The sequence below is a fragment of the Ursus arctos genome, unplaced genomic scaffold (assembly GCF_023065955.2).
Source record: "Ursus arctos isolate Adak ecotype North America unplaced genomic scaffold, UrsArc2.0 scaffold_12, whole genome shotgun sequence".
Lineage (NCBI taxonomy): Eukaryota > Metazoa > Chordata > Mammalia > Carnivora > Ursidae > Ursus > Ursus arctos.
This window is the reverse complement of record NW_026622786.1, coordinates 15,523,665-15,542,919: the sequence shown is the minus strand read 5'-3', so window position 1 is coordinate 15,542,919 and position 19,255 is coordinate 15,523,665.

Genomic DNA, 19,255 nt, shown 5'->3' with positions numbered 1-19,255 from the left:
AGGATGCTGGAGAAGCACTTATGTTTTTTTTTATAGTAATTTTTTATTATATTATGTTAGTCACCATACAGTACATCTCTAGTTTTTGATGTAATGTTCCATGTTTCATTACTTGCGTATAACACCCAGTGCTCCATGTAATACGTGCCCTCCTTAATACCCATCACCAGCCTACAGCACTTACGTTTTGAGGGATGTGATGCACTGTGTTAGTTAAAGAGATTATTATTACCATTATGATACCAGAGACGGCAATTGGTGGCAGGTTCCTGACCCCAGGGCTGAATGGGCTAGAGGCTGGGGCTGACCAGAGAGACCTGGGGACCCACAGCCCTGCCCAAGCCCGGAAACTCCTCTTGCCATTCCCTACTGTCTGACCAGAACCAATTTCCATGCTGCCAATTGAATGGAGGCTGAAGAAAACCCCAGCTTACATTCAGATCGGATGGGTAGATAGAGTTGCCCTCTGGGTGGCTTTTTTCCCAGGATCATGCGAGACAGGGTAGGCTTTCCTGTTCCCCTTTTAAACCACTAGTGCAAACTCGTTATCTGTATGAGATCTGGGGAGAGTTTGATGGGGCAGAGGCGCATAGAAAACAAAAGAGTGGAACTCTTAGAGTTGTCCGGGTTTGCTTTTAGGAGGGCGGAGAGATCCTGGAGTACCACAGGGGCCCTCATTTTACAGATAAAAACAACACCTAATACGTCTTACAGCGCGCCAGGCGCTATCTAATGTATCCTATAGACATCCTCCCAATTCCACGAAGTATGCACAATTATTATCCCCATTTTCCAGAGAAGAGACTGAGGCCGCAGAAGGGAACTGTTTGTCCAGGGTGGACACAGACTCTTCATGGCAGAACTAGAATTTATGCCCAGATTCATGGTCCCCCGCCTGACACTGAGTGCCTCTTGGTCCTTCTTCTTCGGCTAACACGACAAAGCTGAAATCATCCAATGCACACCCTGGTGTTCCCAGAGGAAGGTTGGGACCTTTCCCTGAAAAGGAAGTTGAGGCCCAAGTGGACTAGGGACAGAGGTGGTCCAAGGTGGACCCACGCTGCTGCTTTCCTGATCGTGGGGTGGAAGTTTATTGAGACACGCCACACCGCACGCTGGGGTGGCTGGGACACTGGGTGCAGAGTGGTTTCTGCTAAGCTGAAACCAAACAAAACAGCGGCGAACACCTGAGAGGTTTTACGACCCACTGACGCCGCCCGATGTGGGCAGAGTCTCCGTTTGATGACTGCGTGCATTGCAATAGTGTTTGTCACCGCTGTATTAGCCGTGGAGTGAGAGCAACTGACGCAATGATCCAGATCATTCTAGGTCCTATCATGAAAAACCTTAAAAAAAAACAACTTTCCACCTGCTGAGAAAAACTACTTTTAAAATAAAAACGGTACTTCGTGGCTGTGTCCAGGCAACTGTTTTGCACCAGCCAATGGCTTCGTTCACTAGGAGGACCTAGTGTGTGACAGGCACAGTGTGCCCGCATGGAGATGCTAGCCGTGCCTCCTTGCCTTTGTGGGGCAGACACTTTGCCGGACTGGAAAGCTCTCCTCCACCACGACCAAATCAGCGTCGGGATGTGAAGTAGGATGGAATCTGGACTCGAGAGCAGAGGTCCTGGCTTCTAGCCTCACCTGTGAGGTCGGTTCTAGAATCAGGGAAGCAGCCCCAACTCCCGCTTTTTCATTTTCAACTTCCTTCAGCCTGCAGCACAGGCTGGCCAAGGCTCCTCCCTTTGCCCCCAGGGGATATCCCAAAGGGGTCGGAACAACGGGAAAGATGTCACCTCAGATCTGACATGTACAAAACTTCCGTCCAGACAGGAAAGACTCAGTTGCTTTTTTTTTTCCTTTTTTTTTCTTCCTCGAAGGGAAGACAGTTGGTATTGCCCTTGTCCTGTTTAGATTCTGAAATCCTAAATTGATCCCCATGAAAATTCTGGGTTTGGGAGCCCAAGGAGATTGTTTCTCATTAGTGACATTCTTCCCGGAAGGTCAGGCTCAGGAATGGTAAATAAACCCTCAGACCCGGTGCTTCCTCCTCACCCACGATATTTAAAAGAAAGAGAGAAGGGGGCGGGGAGCTTTGTGCTGTGGAGACCCAGAATCCTGGGCTGCCAATCCAGGCTGCCGTTGGGCTTTGGGGTGACATTTCTGGGATGTTAGGGAGCCATTTTTTCTCTTCTGTTAACTTGATCTGTTTCCTTGGGGCAGCCACTTAACCTGTCCCGTACCTCAGTTTCTCCCCTGGAAAACGAGAGGAATGATTTTGTAGTTCCGCTGTGCTGGAATGAACGAAACAGTGTTTGAACAGATGTTCCTTGAGCCTGACTCCACCCTGAACCTGTATTTCTCTGCTTACACTCTCTGTCCACCTCCCTGGGGTCGGGTTGGCGTGGAGCAGGGAACAGGGGCTGTGTCTGGGATGTGTCCCGAGTGCCTGGTCTGGCCTGATGGCTGCCTGACCGCCTTTGTGTGAAGGTCAACGGGTTCTGTGGCAAATGCCAGCTCAGACCAGGAGAAGTCGTTTCGTGGGAAAGTTTCTGATGAACTCATTCTTGGTGTAAAGCGGGAGGAGGCAGGTTTGGACTTCTTGGCAATTCTGATACTCTGATCAGTTGATACGGTGCCTCCGTTTATCCGTCAAGCATGTATCGAGTGCCTGCCATGTGCCAGACTGTGGGGCTGCATGGTGAGGATGGAGCCGGAGGCCAGAAGCCTTACTCCCAGGGCGTTTCCATGCTGGCAGGGGAGACACAGCAATGGGCACTTCGTCACAGGCTGGGTCGTGCTGGCAGGAAGCACAGGGGCCACGGCCGCCAGGAGATGGGCACCTGTCCCAGCCTTGGATGGGGGCAGCTTCTAGGTAGAAAGTTGAGCGGGCTTAATCCAGGAGGGGGGTCTGGAGGGGGGCAGGGAGAGAGGGCATCCGGAGAGAACAGCCCAGAGGTGGGAAAGAGGAAGCCACGTTTGGGGAACACGGATTTGTTGCATCGCTGGGGCCAGAGAGGGAAGAGCCTGGGCTGAAGTGGGAGGGAGAGAGACAAAGGCAGAGGCGGCCGCCCGGATCAAGAGAAACTCCAAGGGGCCAGGCAGGATGGTTCCACAGGCATCCATGCATGCACCGTGCACGGCCGAGCCCAGCTTCAAGTACCAGATCTGCAAGTGGGAGATGAGAGGGAGCAAGCCCCGGGGCCCAGAATTCCCCCGACGTTAGGGGCGCACACGGCCCTTACCTAGCAGGCAGGTAGTAAGAAAGCCCGCAGAAAAGAGGCAGAGAAGCAGCAGGACATGCTCGTCTATCTGCTGGGCCGTCCAAGGTTGGAGAGTTGGTGGAGGTCAGAGGATCTGGGAGCAGCCGGCTGAGCGTGGCAGAGCTTTGGCTCTTACCGGGAATGCTGGCCGGGGCACCTCTTGAACTCATTTCAGCAGGAAATCCATTGGTTCCAGAGTGTAGATTCCAGATTTGTTGTTTTTACGGGGCTAACAAGTATGTAATTAGCACATCTGGGGCCCTTCAAAGGAAATGCAAACATACACCATTGAACACCCTTAGAGATGTGAGTGGGACCCACCCCAGAGTTCTGGAAGGAGCTCACGACCATGTCACAGAGACATCCACTCCAGTCCAGGGTCTGCTCCTGCGCTGGAGGAAGAGAGAGAGAAAGAGAGAGTGAAGACCGGGTCTTAACTTTATGAGGGACTGGGAGAAAAGCAAGTGACAAGGGTCAAAGGGCCTCTGCCTGGCCTCCTCTGGAGTCAGCCCAGGAGGCGAGGTAGTAGGCCGGGTAATAATAATGTCCGTCCACCACTCACAGAGCACCTTCAGTGTGCCAGGGAAACACCATCACACCTCGTCTTCGTGCTGTTATATAGCTGGCATTGGTAATCCCTTTTTAACAAATGAAGAAGCGGAGATTGGTCTGTGTGTCATGTAATACCGCAGAGCAAAGCACCCCAAAACTTGGTGGGCTTAGAACAACAGGAGTCAGTGACTACAGGTCAGGGATTCGGGAGCAGCTTGGCTGCTTGGGTGTCTCATGACCCCAAGTCACATATTGGCTGGGCTGCAGGATAGATTTTCAAGATGGCTCGCTCCCATCTTGGCAGGTTGGTGTTGGCTGTTGATGGGAGGCCCCAATTCCTCCCTGTGGGGGGCCTCTCCACCTGGCTGCTTGGGTGGCCTCACAGCCTGGCAGCTGGCTTCCCCCCCCCCCCCCCCCAGCGAACGATCCGAGAGACCCAGGTGAAAGGTACCGTGTGGTTTATGACCCAGCCTTGGAACGCACGCACGCTTTGGCCGTATTGGATTGACCACACAGTTCTAATTGGTTCTGACTGAGCGTCGGAGAGGATCCCGCCAGTGGGGGCCATTGCGGAGACTGGCAACCACAGACTGGCTCAGAAAACTGCCCGGATCTCACTGCTGCAGAGCGCGGCTGGGATTCATGCTCGAGGTGCTTGACTCCGTGGGGAGGCTCGAAGGCCGCATGTTGGCTCAGCAAGACTGGCTACATTGATGAGGGAAGAAGAGACCCTGAGGGGTGGGATGAGGAGCCTGGCAGGCAAGTGGCAGAGCCCAGTGGGCAGTGAGGGCCACACTCCCTGCCTATCCTGAGGAAGATGGGGAGATATGGAAAGGGGAACAAGGTGTGCCCTGGTCTTTTCTGTACCCTGAGTGGTCAGCAGCCACAGCACGCAGACTCCTAGGGGCTCCCTCAGTACAGCGAGCTGATCTCAGGGCTCCTCTGGGGCTCTTCGTTTGTGTGGGTGAAGGAGGGACGCACGCTCACCTCTTCTGAGCAGGGTACTAGAATATCCTATTCGCATTGCTGTCGGCTTAGCAAGGGGAACCCAGGCCTTAGACGTTGAATTGAGTGATGTGGGGTGGGGGGTAGTGTTGAGAGCCCACTATGAGTTAGGTCTGAACCAGGCAGTCTACTTTTTAAAATCGCATGTAACCCACCCAGGACGTAGATGCTATTATTTCTACTTCCCAATTGATAATACAGAACTCAGAGAATGAAGTCAGTTGTCCAAAGTGTCATACACTTCCTAAATGTTGGAACCAGGAGGGGCCCTCAGGCAGGTGGCCTAATCAGCTTGCGCCCTCTCGTCTCCAGCGCGCTGGGCTGCCTTGAGTCTTCTCAGACAGATGAGGGCTGTGCTTTCCCTCCGGCCGTTCCGTGGATCTGAGCACTGGGTGGGGCAGAGAGCATGCTGGGCAGCGTGGGGGGGTGTTAAAAATGCACCCCCACTCCAAATTCTGGGTGGATCCTTTTTACTAGATTTTTTTTCTCCTGGGGAGACGAGATTTGGACCCATGAACAATTACCCAGGAATAGGAAGGTGTTTGCCAAGTGTGAGACGGGCTGCCCTCGCAGAGAGACAGACACAGCAGGAAGGGACGATGTACTCCAGGGCACTTCCAGGTGGAGAAGGGAACAGCTGTGTGCTCGCGAGCCTATCAACACCCATCGCTGGACTCCCAGCTGCGTGGCCCCGGGGACCAAAGCAAAGGGCCATTCCCCTGTGCAGAGAGTCCTTGGCGATTTCTGAGCTGCAGCTGGAAAAGATGGGAAGGATCTGGAAAGATGGAGAGGAGGGGAGTTGCTGAGCCCAGGGCGCTTGGCAGCTTCCAGCAGAGGGTTGGTTGTGGGAAGGCGTAGCAGGTGTGACAGAGCCAGGCTGGGCAGGACCGGAGTGGAAAATGGAGCCTTCTTTCTTTTAGCTAATGGGAGTCACTGGGGAGTAGTGAGAAGGCCTTGGAAGCGGCCTGGCCCTTAATAACTGTTTGGTTAAGGGTTAGTATTGTTACGGTTGTTACGTGGCAGGAGCTGTGCTTTGGCAAGCGAATTTCGGCAGCCTGAGCAGCATATTAATAGAAATGATGGCATCTAACGTTTATTGAGCAGTTACTATGGGCCGGGCTCTTTACGTGCACTGTCTTATCGAATTCTCACCTCCTTACGAGCCAAGTACCACTATCTGTGTTTTACAGCTGAGAAAACTAGGGCACCGAGAAGTCAGTCACTTGCCCAAGGTAGCGGGGGCCCGTAGGACAAGGGGACACAGCGTGTAAGAGAGTGGTCCTGGCATGAGGGCACTAATGCCTGAGCTGGGGTGTGGCTGAGGGGATGAAGGGGGACAGCTGGAGGGAAGAGGTATTTAGTGGGAAGGAGTGACCGACTTCTTGCCATGTGGGCTGCAGGCTGTGGCGGATGGATGCCCAGCAGTCTGCAGCATGGCTGCTGCCGAGACAGGGCACAGGGATTTGTCTTCAGGGGACATTTGGAACCCCCTGAGCAGACATCCATCCGGAAAGGGGTCCTTCATTCCCCACACGTTGTCGACTGCAAAGTCAAGGCTACTCTCTGGACTTCGGGGACAGAGGACAGAAGGGTCCCTGTGGACTTGCCTGGCTCTGGAATCCTGTGAGCACACTAGGCGTACAGGTGCTGAGCGAGAATGGGTCTGGACGCTGGCTGTCCTGGGCCTCACAGAGTGTGGCCCTGGTGGGGAGGCTTCCGCTGGGGTTAGAGAGGTAGAGAGCCCAGTCCCGGGGTGGGCATGATTCCTGAGGAATGAGCCATATGCTTCGGGTGCTGGGTAGAGGACAGTGGAGAAAACTAGGCCTGTAGCTGTTTTGAGTCGATCCGTGAGGATCATGAAACACTTGGTCCCTTTAGATGGGAGCCGAGAGCCCAAGCCTTCGGCTGCAGGGAAAGTGGCTCTCTCCATAGAGGTCCCGAACTTTGGGATTGCGATGACAGTGATGATTTTAGAAGCAGCTCCTGCCCTTGGCGGGGGGGGGGGGGGGGGGGGGGCGCTGTGCCAGGCCAGGGTCCGGGTGGGGGGCATCAGGGGTGGCTCGTCTGCCGTGGGAGTGTAAGGCTCTGTTGGTGGAGTGTGAACATGGTGTGTGCACGTGTGGGGTATGTGTGGCTGGGTCTCCCTATTTGGGAGAGGCCTCGAAGCCCTGCATCTGCTTTGGGGGCCCCTTGCCGCCAAAACAGGCAAGCCCTGCATTTGGCGGGGTCCATACAGGGGAGGGTGTGTGTAACCACACACAGACCCCGGGATGTCTGGGGAAAAGCAGCTCTGTAGGCACATTCACACCAGATCCATTGGACAAAGAGACCGGATATTTTGCTGTTTGATAAACTTCGTAAAACAGTGGAGCTGAGTGATTTTGCTGCTGCCTGAATGGGAAGTATTCTAAGAACCCATGCCAAGAAGATAAATAAGGCCGTGGCTCCAGGAGAGGAGCTGAAACAAATGTGCAGCGAGAGGTACATCAAAGTAAAACTAGTTCTCCTGACGACTGGGGGTTCCGCGTGTGGCCAAGTGTGTGCGTGTGCGTGTGTGTGTGTTGGGGCGAGTGTCTGGCAGACACCAGGCTATATCGAGGGGCCCGGAGATGTACCCTGGGCTCCTGCCAGCCCCTCGGAAGGCAGCCCTTTACACAACAGGCCTGCTTGGGATTTAGTTAGGATTAGGCCCAGCCCTGCCTGGTACAAAGGGAAACCAGTGTTAGCCACTGTGGGGAGATGGAGGCCCCGCAGGCAGCCAGCTGGGGCTAATTCAGACTGGAATACGGGCACCGAGGGGTCAGGAATCCCTCAGGGGGCAGGGCAATCAGCCCCACGTTGGCCAGTTGAAAGATTTATTCTATACTGATGACAAGGGGTACAAGCATGAATATAGAAACATCAAGCCTCTCGTATTTGGTTCCAGACCGTTCAGGGGGTGAGGGGGAAGGAAGGAGGGGGGTGGAGATAGAACAGAATGCTAGATCGGGGATGGGCGACCCCTAAACCTTACCTAGTCCAAAGGTGCTCAAAGGATGGTCCTCAGCCTGGCAGCAGCAGCAGCAGGGAACTTGCTAGAAAGGCAAATGATTGGCCCTACCCCAGACCTACCAAGCCAGAAAGTCTCGGGGGTGCAGCCCAGCCAACTTTGGCTTCACATTTTTTCCCGGTGATACTGATGGCTCGAACACCGCTGATCTAGGCTGTCATCTTCATTTAGGAACGAGGCAAGGGAGGCCTAGAGAAGGGAACCTTTGCCAAGAGCATATAGCTAATTAAGACCCAGCCACTTCCCCCCTCACCCATATGTTCTCAGCTATTTATTTTGCAAATAACATGGGGGGGTGTTTAATAAATTTTTTCTTAGAGGCAATTGTTATGTTTATATATTTTCCATTTGTTAATAAGCTGTTTAGATCAGCAGTGTGACCATGGAGTTATTTGCTATAAAGTTCAGGCTATAGGAAGTGGACTCTCCAGTGGGGCCCCAAGCCCAGGCAGCCCGGCCACGTTTCCCCAGCTGCCCCCCCAAGTCACCAGCGCCTTCCTCCCCTGTCTGTCCCCAGATGCTCTTTCTGTAACTACACCACCCCATAGGCTCGCTCCCTGCCGATGTGTTGGTCAATAATCCCTCCCTCCGTCTGCCCTGCCGAGTGCAGTGCGGGTGGACATGGTGGGATTAGTTTCGCCCACTGGCCTCCACTGGCTGCCCGAGAAGACCCGCTTCCCCTTCCGGCAGCGGCTCCTGCAGCGGGCCCAGCATGTTTCCAATATCGCCTCAGTGTTTTCCCCAACGGAGTAAGGCTTTAATGGGGCAGATTTGTTCTCTGTACGGGAAACATGTGGGCTCCTGTCAGATGCCGGGAGAGTGCGTTGCCCTCCGTCACAACCATCTGGTCACCCCTTGGGGCTCCCATCCCTGAGCTCAGGAGAAGGGCAGTTTTCTGGAGCCGGTGGTGCGAGGCGTGAGGGGGTCTCCGAGACTTCTGGGTGAGTAACTCCTTCTTACAGGAGCAGAACTGTGACCGCGTGTTCACGTCAGCCCCAAGGCCTGGAAAGTTCATGCAAAACTTCTGTCGTGGTCTGAATTCAAACGGTCAAGGAACCGCCGTGTCCAGGGTCAACTGGACCTTAGGGTAGAACTGTAGGTGGAATTAGAGTGGAGGAGAAACGTGCCCCCTTCCTCCTCCAAAGGCCTAGGTGGGGGTGGTTGATGAGAGGGTGGGGGGAGGAGGCCCCCTTCCATCAGAGAGAGCCTTCCCTGGCCCCAAACCTTACTAAACTAAGGCCCTGACCTCCTGGGAACTTGATTTTCTTTGCCTGAGTGCAGGATTCTTTCCTGAGCCCTGGAGTTTTTGAAGCTGGCATTCCTCAGCTTCAGAGAGCAGTGATACCCTGGGATGGTTTGCTTGATTCCCCAACATCCTCCTCGGCTTCTTCTGCCCCACGAGGGGTCCATAACCTGCAGTTAAGTAATTAAAGTTAATTGAAGTTTATTTCGTTTTGAGCATTTCACAAAGCCCTAGAGATAATTGGAGTTTCCCTGGAGTGTTGCAAAACTGGATTTGGAAATCTCAGATCAAGAGAACCGTTGGGCAATGGATGATGGAGACAAAGGAGAAAAGGAGAGAGGAAGAAGTGAGGGAGAGGAAGGAAAGACAGCTTTCTGTTTCCACTGCGTCTCCCCACTGTGCTGGAAGGCTCTGGAGGGTTTAACAGTGATTTGACCCCAAGACGGTTGATTCCCTTCCGAAATACCCAAGTACAGTGAACAGAGCCAGAGCCCAAGGAGCAATGGGAAAGAGACAAAGAGAGCACCTCCCTGGGTTCCCCCACCCAGTTAAGGACAGTATCAGCCCAGGAAGAGACACACTGTGTTCCTGAACCTCCTTTTCCCCTGCTCCACAAAAACCCTGAAGGATTTTAGGGAAGCCCCTCTTTCGGAATGTGAAGTCTGCTGATTTGAGTTGGGCCCCTGGAAACTTGCCTCCTGCCCCGGAAGATTTATTTTATTAAGTGGTCCACACCTGAAAGTAATTCAGTCTCTCCGCATGGGTTTGGGGGCGGCGGAGGGAGGACCGAGGCGCGGCGGCGGCGGCGGCGGCGGCGCCCAGTCCATCCACAGCTCCGCGCCCTGAGCCCCCCGGAGCCTGGTCTGCCCGCCACTCCTGCACCGCGTACCGGCCTCCCGCGCCGGCCTTGCGAGCGCCGCGTGGCGCGCGAGCGGGGAAGGGGTGGGTGTACCGTAGGCGAGCCGGAGTTGCGTGTGGGTGTGGGTCCGGGCTGCGCTCAGCCTCGCCCCCCGCACCCTCGTGCCTCCGGACCTGCCGATCCCGGTGCCCGCGTCCCGCCCGCGGAGTTGGTTTGCCGCGGGCCCAGGAATTCCCTTCCAAAATGGGAATAAAAGAGAGATTGAAATAGATAAAAGCATTCAAAGTTTAATGTCAACATCAAATCTCTATAAAACCAGATCAAAGGCAACAGGCGCTTGGTTTCTTCCCCAATCGCCCGGAGGCCCTGGGGCTCGGGGAGCCCCGAAGATGGAGCCCCAGGCCGCCCGGCGCGTTCTTCTCTCCAGCCGGGGCCTCGTACTTTAGCACGGCGGCCCGGGGCCCCAGCCGGGCCGGGGCGCACGCGGGCGGAACGGACGCGGTGCCCGTGACCTTGAGGCCTGGTAAACTGACAGCGGCCCGCAGGTTGTGCGTGGCGCGGCCACACTGGCCGGGAGCCGAGCGGGAGGCGGCGGGCCGAGGGAACGCGCTAGCGGAGAGCGCGGCTCCCGGGGTCCGCGACGGACGGATGCCCCGACGGGCGCGCGGCCGGACAGGCGGCCGGGTGCCGGCTGCTCCGAACCCGCCGCTGCGGCTCGCGCGTCCGCAGGCCGCCGCCGCCCCCCGGGCCCCCGACGGCCGCGTCGCGTCGGATGTCCGCGCCCTGCCCAGCGGGCTCCCGCGCCTTCCCGGAGCTCCCGCGGCGTCGGCCGAGCCTCTGCTTTCGCTTTCTCCCGCCCTTTCGCAGTTCCATTTTTCGAGAAACAGACGTGTGCGTTTCCCTTTCCGTGCCCGAAATGATTCTTCTAAGGTGAATGACTCAAAACGGAGCTGTCTTCTCGTGGTCCCTGGGAGACTCTGCAGGAGTGGAACTCCCCGGTGTTTCCAGCGAGACGCGCGCTTGGGCTCCTGTCCGATCATAAACGTGCCATCTAACAGAGCCTTCCAAGGTTAGGGCCGCAAGAAATGTGAAGATAAACCCTCACATCTCGAGGATAAATATGGAGAACTGTATTAGTAGCAAAATTACAGTCTCTTTCTCTCATCCCACATAAAAAAGAATTGTAAATTAAGGAAGTGCTCTGCGTGTATCAGTTTTATGTGCTGTAGCATTCCACCCCGCCAGACATAAATTTCCATGTCTGCAGAGCCAGCTTATAGGTAAAACCACATGTCTGTTCGGTATGCCTGTATGTGCCGGCGCAGTTCTATGACAGTGGCCAACGGTTCATGGTGCCAGACGTTAGGAGAAGGGTCGCTGCATGGGCAGGCGTGGAGGGCCACTGTGTGTTTGGAGACTTGGGGGGAATACCCAGGACTCAGGCTGGTAAAGAGACTGGTCAAAGAGGATTTCCCCTCATACATAGTAGTCTGAAATTACAGGAAATCCATACGCAGAAAAAGGGGCCGAAAAATTAAAGAGAGGCCAAGGAAATGAGCTTGTTGCTGTGAAAGGAAGGGAGGGAGGAAGGACGGGAGAGAGAGAGAAGGAAAAAAGAAAAAGAAAGAAGACAAAATATGAAGAGACGGCTACAGCGCTGAAAGACACAAAAAGGATGGAAATGTCACAAAAAGACGGATGACAAGAGGGAATCGAACGGTAGAGAGAAGAAGAGAGAGAGAGAGAACACTCGTAGAAAAAGAAACGTGGAAAGAGAGATGGAGAAGAGGGACAGACGGAAAGAGAAAGAAGCACAAAAAGTTGTGGAAGAAGAGAGACATCAGGAGGGACGGAGACAAAGAGCCAAAGAGCCCAGACTGGGGGTGGGGTGGGTGGGGAGGAGGAGATAGAAGCCCTGGAAGCTGGGAGCCTTCCCAGCGCTAGGCGCCTCCCCAGGGCCTCGCTTCTCAGATTTCCCCAACGCAAGGGAAATCCAGGGAAGCCTTTGTGGGCGCCGTTTGTTTGCTCCAGACCCGGATCTGATGATGCTGTTGATTTGGTTTTTAAACAGTGGGTTTGCAGCCTTCTGGGCTGGGGCAGGGGTCTGCTAGCCATGCTCAACCCTGCAGATTGGATTGAATTTCGGCCACTTTGATGGTCCTGTGATTGTCTCCCAGTTTTCCAATTTCCAATCCCCTCCACCCGGCTGGGGGTTGAAGAGGGACTTTAAAGATGCCTTTGATAACGGCTCACGGTTACATATTTCCATAACAATTTTCTTTACCAGACCATTATGTCTGATGCAGCCCCAGATGTTCTGTGGGAGAGAAAGGGAACCAGTCCCCTGTGTCCCAGCCTGCCAGGCCCTGGAGACTGACGTGGGGAGGGCAACTCTGCTGCGGGACCCAGGGCGCCTCTGTCCCCCTACCCCCACTCTTCCTCGGCCACACTCTCTGAATCCTTCAGAGAGGGCTGGGGACCCATCTTCTGTACACGGCTTTGGCCCTAAATGTCTCTTTTCCACCCAAAGTCCCCTATTCCCGGTCCCTTCCACGCGCTCTCGACACTTGGTCGAGTGGATAAGCCACTCCATGCTCATGTCTTAGTAGGGCAAATTGATTCCAGGTGCCCCTTCTGGAGAATTTTAACAGGCCTTTCTGGAGACACAGTGCCCTGAGGAGCACGAAGAGACTTGCCTTCTTCCTCAAACAAATTTATTGACTATTTCTTTGTGAAGGCACTGGGTTGGATGCAAAAGGCAATCAAACATGTCTGGCCCTCACGGACTGCATTGCTGGGGAAATGAGACGTGCCGGCCCATAACTTGAGCTGAAGGCTGAGTGCATGTGAAGAATGTGGGAAAGAGGTGTGACGAAGTGGCTTTGGCGTTCAGAGGCGGCAGAAAGACTGGCTAGCGACATCTGGGAAAGCTTCATGGAGGAGGTGGCGCCTCTTCTGGGTTCCGGGGAACATGGGAGGCTAGACTGTGTGGTAATGGGGAACGGTAGGCACTTGTGATGGGCAGATGGGCGAGACTTTGGGAGGCAGGGGCATTTTTTGGTGCTCTTTCCCCAGACCAGACCCGGCTAGTTGTTGGAGCAAATGCCTCTCATTCGATTCATTTCACCCAACATGTGCTGAAGTGGGGCACCAGACGGGGCGTGTGCTGGGCACTGCGGCACGGAGATGGAGGAGACGGGTTCCTGACCTCCTGGGCACCGTTGTAGAGATCACGTTCTACAGAATTCCAGGGGACTGCTGAGGGCTGCACAGCAGAGACGGGGGAAGCCAAGCAGTTAGAGGCCAGCCCCCACCCCAACTGCCGCCAGAGCAGTTCCACTTCTCCACTGCAGTTCCGTGTAAAATTTCCTTTGGGATAAAACGGGGGCTGTGCCGCTTTAAAAGAAAGAAAATCCCTGGTTCATAGGGGCTTGTGCACGATGGAAAAATAGCTAAGTAAACCATTCAGTGAAAGCATGAGAGTGCGTCAGGAATCAAAGATGATGATTAAGCCAGAATCTGATCCTGGACACCTGAGTTTTGATGAAAAAAATGCCAAGTCCCTTCTGTACGTTCCTTGTCTGTCCACGGCTTATGGAGAGAGCGCACACCAGGTCCCAGACTGCTGTTTTCTCTGGCCTTGTCTTCCCACATCCTGCTCTTTTCTCCCACTCCCCAGCTGGGTGGGAGTGGCTGGGTTCCAGCTGTTCCCAGAACACCCAGGGGCCCTATCCTAATGATACCTCAAGACCGTCTCAAAGATGGGGGTGTCCAGGGGGCTGAGCTCAGCCGCTGTCGGGATCTTCCCACCTCCCTCTGGCCTGTTAGATCCCGTGAGTTGCAATACAACAGACTGCCACCAGGGGGCAGGAAAGAAACGTGGGGTCCTGCTCTCTGAGGGCCAAACTTGATTTTGGCCAGAGTCCCTCTCTAAGCACTGCCCTGTTGGGAAGACTAAGATGAATGCACACAGCCCCTGCCTGCAAGAGGCTTACAGTCTCATGGTGACTGGTGCTACAAATCCCTGCTCCTTAAGTGGGCAGCTGAGTCTGCTGGAGTTGTAGCTGGAACCCCTAACCTCTTCCACCACCGCCCCCCGCCCCCCCGCAGTCCTTGATGTGCCCCGGATGCCTGGCCTCCCCCAGGGTCCCCACTGGCTTCTCTGGCTGCAACAACCAAGGCCAAAGGAGGCTAGGCTTGGCTCTGCCTCCCCGTGATGCCCCCAGACACACATGGGGCACACTGACTGTTGGGGGCTCCCTGCAGGTGGGGCCTCTGAGGGAAGAGGATGGTAGAGCCCAAGTAGAAGGCCTCTCAGCTGGGGGGAAAGCCAGCTCTGACCCTCCCACATTTCATCTCAAGGACCACCCTCCCCCAGCCTAGGCTGGGTCTGCCCTCAGGCCTGCTGTGTTTCCCCCTCCCACTCTCCAGCTGTCCAGCTGGGAAGGAAGGGGGGGGAGGGGAGGGGGGGGCCTTGTTCTGGGTTGCAGGGAATGCCCCCATAGGCTAGGTGTGTCCCATGTGCCTATGTGGGTGTGCTGGTGGGGTGGTGTGGGTGACGGGCTGGGGGTTTGGTGGGGTAGACGGAAAAGATATTTCCCAGAAACGTGCCCGTCCTGGAGGCACCGTGTGGTGGGCCGGCTGGCCACATGGTGGGGTGGGGAATGGGCACTCTGCCTGGGCTCTGAGAGGTGCGTCCTGAAAGTTCCGGATGGCAGGGGGCGTGTCTGTCCTTTCCTGGCAGCAGGCCTGACCTGGAGGAGGCACTCCCTAGTACTGGGTGAGTAAAGGTGGTGCTGGGGAGTAAGACGGCATTCAAACAAGGTGGTGGGGGGAGCCTGGGACGGTGTGCAGTGTGGGGGACTCTGCCAGTCCCCTAGCCAGGGCTGCTCCAGGGGTGACCAACCCTCTGGTGTCCAATGTGGACAGGAGGGCAATGTCTGGCAGGAGGGCAGACCTGGAGGGCTGGTCACCCTAGCAGCTCCTCCCCTCGGCGAAGGGCCTTGCGGTTGGTTCCTCCCTGGTCCTCCCTCCATCCTCCCTTTCTCTCTCTCCCCCACCCAGCGGAGTCTCCTCTCAGGCCTCCTGGGCCGGGCCCTGCCCCTGCCATGGCCCCCAGCCTGACCTCCAGGGCGGCCCGCTTCCCTTTCACTCGGCTGTTCCTGATAAAGAGACTGGAAACAGGTTTGCCCTTTCACCTTTGCATATCTTTCCCCCCTGAGCCTTTGGGTCCCCACATCCTGGGTCACGTCCGAGAGTCCCTGGGCCGCCCCCCGGGGGCTGTGGGCCACCAGCCCTAGGCTCTAGGTGGGAGCAGGCCTTTGGGACCAGGGGGCTGCCTGGGCCACAGTCCACGGGAGACGGGCCTCTCCCTGTCCGGCCGAAGACGGTTCCAGGCGCCTGCTCCCCGAATGCAGGATGGCTGAATGGACCGATTACTCCCCTGTGCTGTGACTGACATTCGGGATGGAATTGGCCGGATGTTTCTCCTTCACAGGAGACACAGCCTCAGGCAAGACAGCTGTGCCTCCCAGCTGGAGGAGCTGAGAACCCTGGACCCACGCTTCCTACTTAGGGGATAATATCGCTGGACCCAAAGGGCTCCGCGGAAGGGGCATGGCGGCTTCTGCAGGGTCCCAAGAGGTCAGCAGGACTGGCTTCTGAGTATCTTCTATCCACGTTCTGAGCTTATTCTCTGCCTGGGTCTGTGGACCATACACGGTCGCTGTCCTCTGACTCGGCAGGCAGCTGTGCGTGGCCCACCCGACGCGCAGAGACCCCTGAGGTCTGGCCCGGGCCAGGCTCTGCTGAAGGCCCGGTCATGCCCAGACCCACTTCTGTATTTCGCCCCGTTTAGGGACGTTATTGTCCAGAACCTCTGTCTCCATGAGTCAGAAGTGCGGCCGGGGCAGCGCCTACCTAAAGGGCACGTCCTAAGCTTTGCTGATTCATTTTTTAGAAAATTTTTAAAAGATTTTGTTTATTTATTTGAGAGAGAGAGAGAGAGCATGAGCAAGGGGGAGGGGCAGAGCGAGGCAGAGGGACACGCAGACTCCCCGCTGAGCAGGGAGCCCAACCCAGGGCTTGATCCCAGGACCCTGAGATCATGACCTGAGCAGAAGGCAGATGCTTAACCGACGGAGCCACCCAGGCACCCCAGCTTTGCTGATTCAAAGGGCATTTCATGAATTTGCAGAACTTGGGGGCTATCATGGGGAACAACATCAATTTTACGGCCTTGAGATGGTGAGAATTGTATATTCAGAGACTTTTCCCCTTTGGTGAAACCCAGTGGTGGCAAATTCCAAGCACAACACGGAAGACGGGCTATGAAAGGAGCCGAGAACATTCCTGCCCTTGATCCTGGCCTGGCTTGGGGGTTAGAACCTCTGTGCCGAACATGAGGCTCTTATTCTCAGTCCTGCATCTTTTTGAGCTGTTTTTTTCCCCAGACTTCAGTCACGGAAGTAGCACGTTCATGATTTGGGCCGTATTTGTACTATTAACAGTTTTCTTTCCAGTAACTCACGACACGCGTATGCATGGGTATGCATTTGCACACGCGTGGGTATCTTTGAAAAGGAAATGTTACATCCTTATCATAAATGGGACACTAGCAGCCCTTGTCATAAACAGGAAGTGGTCATGAAGATAAATAACGAAAGCGGAGCGGCGTGATTCCATTATAGCCGGAGTTGCCGGTAGAAGGCTCTGAATCCAAAGGTTTGCTTTCTTTCCTATGACAGGAATGTTAGCAAGGGTTAGAGGGCGTTAGAGCCCCATTGGCCACATTGTGAGTGACCAGATGCCCCTGCTGTTTCAAGGACACACTGTAATCAGAAACGAAAGGGAATTGGAGAGGACTGATTTTCTCGCTCTTTCTTCTGGGCACCTTCGAAAATTATTGCAGGTGCCGCCCAGGAGCACCGAGTACGCCTGCCCCGGAGGAATTGTTCCTCGGCCGGGGGCCTGAAGCATCTCTCTCCGCTCATTTGGACCATATCTTCCCAGGAGCTCTGCCGCAGACACCTGCTTCGTAGAGCCATGTCCTTCGGGCCACAGGGAGAGGACCGACGGAGTTGCTGGAGATCAGGAGTGCTGGTCTCGTCTCCTCTGACGTTGCCCAGAATATTCCAACTTCAATAAGACAACCCTAGGAAGACTGTTTCCACTTTCCTTAGCAGAGCTACAGGGAATTTTCCATAATGAGTCTGAGAAAGCCCCAAGCATGAGAACAAGTAGGGCATTTGAGCTACGCTTCCTGCTGATAACAATTCCTGAATGATATTTTCAGCTCTGCCTACTCCCCTGAGGCCTAGACTCGTATGTCTAGCCGTCCAGTTGTCCTGTCCACGTGCAGGCCTCACAGGCGTCTCAGACTTAACGTGGCCAAGCAGAGCAGAACTCTTGATTGCCACCCCCACCCCCAACCCAGCCACGGACCTGCTTCTGTCCCAGGTGCCCCATCTCAGCTGCGGGCACTGCTGACCTCCAGTTGCTCAGGCCGAAATTTCCGTTTGGCCCCTTTCTGTTCCTCACATCCCAGATCCAGTCCATCCAGTGTTCTGTTGGCTCCACCTTCCAAACCCGTCCAGAACCCAGTGACTCCCCTCCCTTCCGCCGCTGTCCTGGGCCACGCCCCACCATCTCCGGCCTGGACAGTGCCTCGTAGCTCTTCTCCGTTCTCCACACACCAAAGCCAAGAGTGGGGCTTTGAAGACGTAAATCTTGATTATATCACCTCTCAGTTCAAATTCCTTCAGTGGCTTCTCAGGGTACGCAGAACAAAACCCAAACTCCTTCCATGACTTGGGCCCTGTGCCTTTCCTTCCTCACCTCACAGCCTCTGCCCTGGGCTCATCGTGCTCCAGCCATGATGACTTCTTTCTGTGGCCCCGACACGCTTGCCCTCCCACCGCAGGGCCTTTGCCCCTGCGGTCCCCTCTGCCAGGGGCGCTCTCTCCCTGATCCGCACACGGCTCCCGCTTGTCTTTCACTTCCTTCCGGTCTCCACAGAAATGACATCCCCTTGGAGAGGTCTCCTGACCACCCTGAGAGAGCGCCTCCCCCCACCCGTGCTTTATTTATTATTTTTTTAAGTCATCTCTACGCCCAACGTGGGCCTCGAACTCACGACCCCGGGATCAAGAGTCAGACGCTCTCCCGACTGAGCCAGCCAGGCGCCCCCACCCCGCTTTATTTTTCCGCACAGTGCCTACCACTGTTGACATTGCTTGTCTGAGACAGTCTTTGTTTCTCTTTCCCTTTGGAAGGACAATGTCACCCGATCCGGAATTCTAGATTGGGGTATATATTTTTTTTCAACACTTTAAGCATTTCATTCCACTTTGATCCTGCTTGCGTGGTGTCTAAAGAAACTCCGAGGTAATTCTTATCCATCTTTACAGGTGAAACATTTTTCTTCCTTCGGGCTTCTTTCAAGATTTGTCCTTTGTGTTGATTTTTCTGCAGTTTGAACATGGTCCGTCTACATGTAGGTCTGTCGGTGTTTCTCCCAATTGGTGTTCTCTGCTGACATTGTATTGTATATATTTTTTGCTCATTTAGTTGACTGACGGTCTCCCACAGGCAAACGTAAATCCATGAGCGCAGAGAGTCTCATTCACTGCTTTAGTCCCCCAGCGTTCGGTAAATATCAGGTGAATAACGAATGAATAACCACATATAAAGCCTCTAATAAGCTTGCAGAAGAAAGCAAGATCAGCTAATGTGATTCATCCCGTAAAACGTCACGTCGTGTTTTCTTTTCTTAATTTGAAGTTGTTTCATCTCTTTTATGTTTCAGTGTCGCGTGGGCAGCTGTACTTTCTGGAAGAGCCTCGAACACCGCTGACTGTGCCCTTGCTACATGGCAGGCGGGCTTGCCGTGCGTGGACTCCGGAACACCCCACGGGAGCTCTTGGAGCGAGATATCATTATCCCCATTTCCGAGATGAGGATGCGGAGGAACAGGGAGGTGAGACACCGTTCAAAGCCGCACAGATACCCAGCGGGAGAGCTGGAACTTGAGTTAGTGAAGCGTGGCCCCCAAGCGCATGAGCTTCCGCGAGCTCAGTGTCCGATTTGTGCCTTGTTTACTTGGCTTTTTCCATTTACGTGTAACTTAGGCGAGCAAGCGCCCTCCTCCCCGATGCACGGCTCCGTAGGTTTCTCTGTGCACGCTTTCTCTGGGATGGCCACCCAGACCCGGGGCTCGCACCTGACGAGTGCCTCCCGAGCCTCCCGGTGCCCCTTTCAGTCACTTGCCCCCAGAGCTGCCCC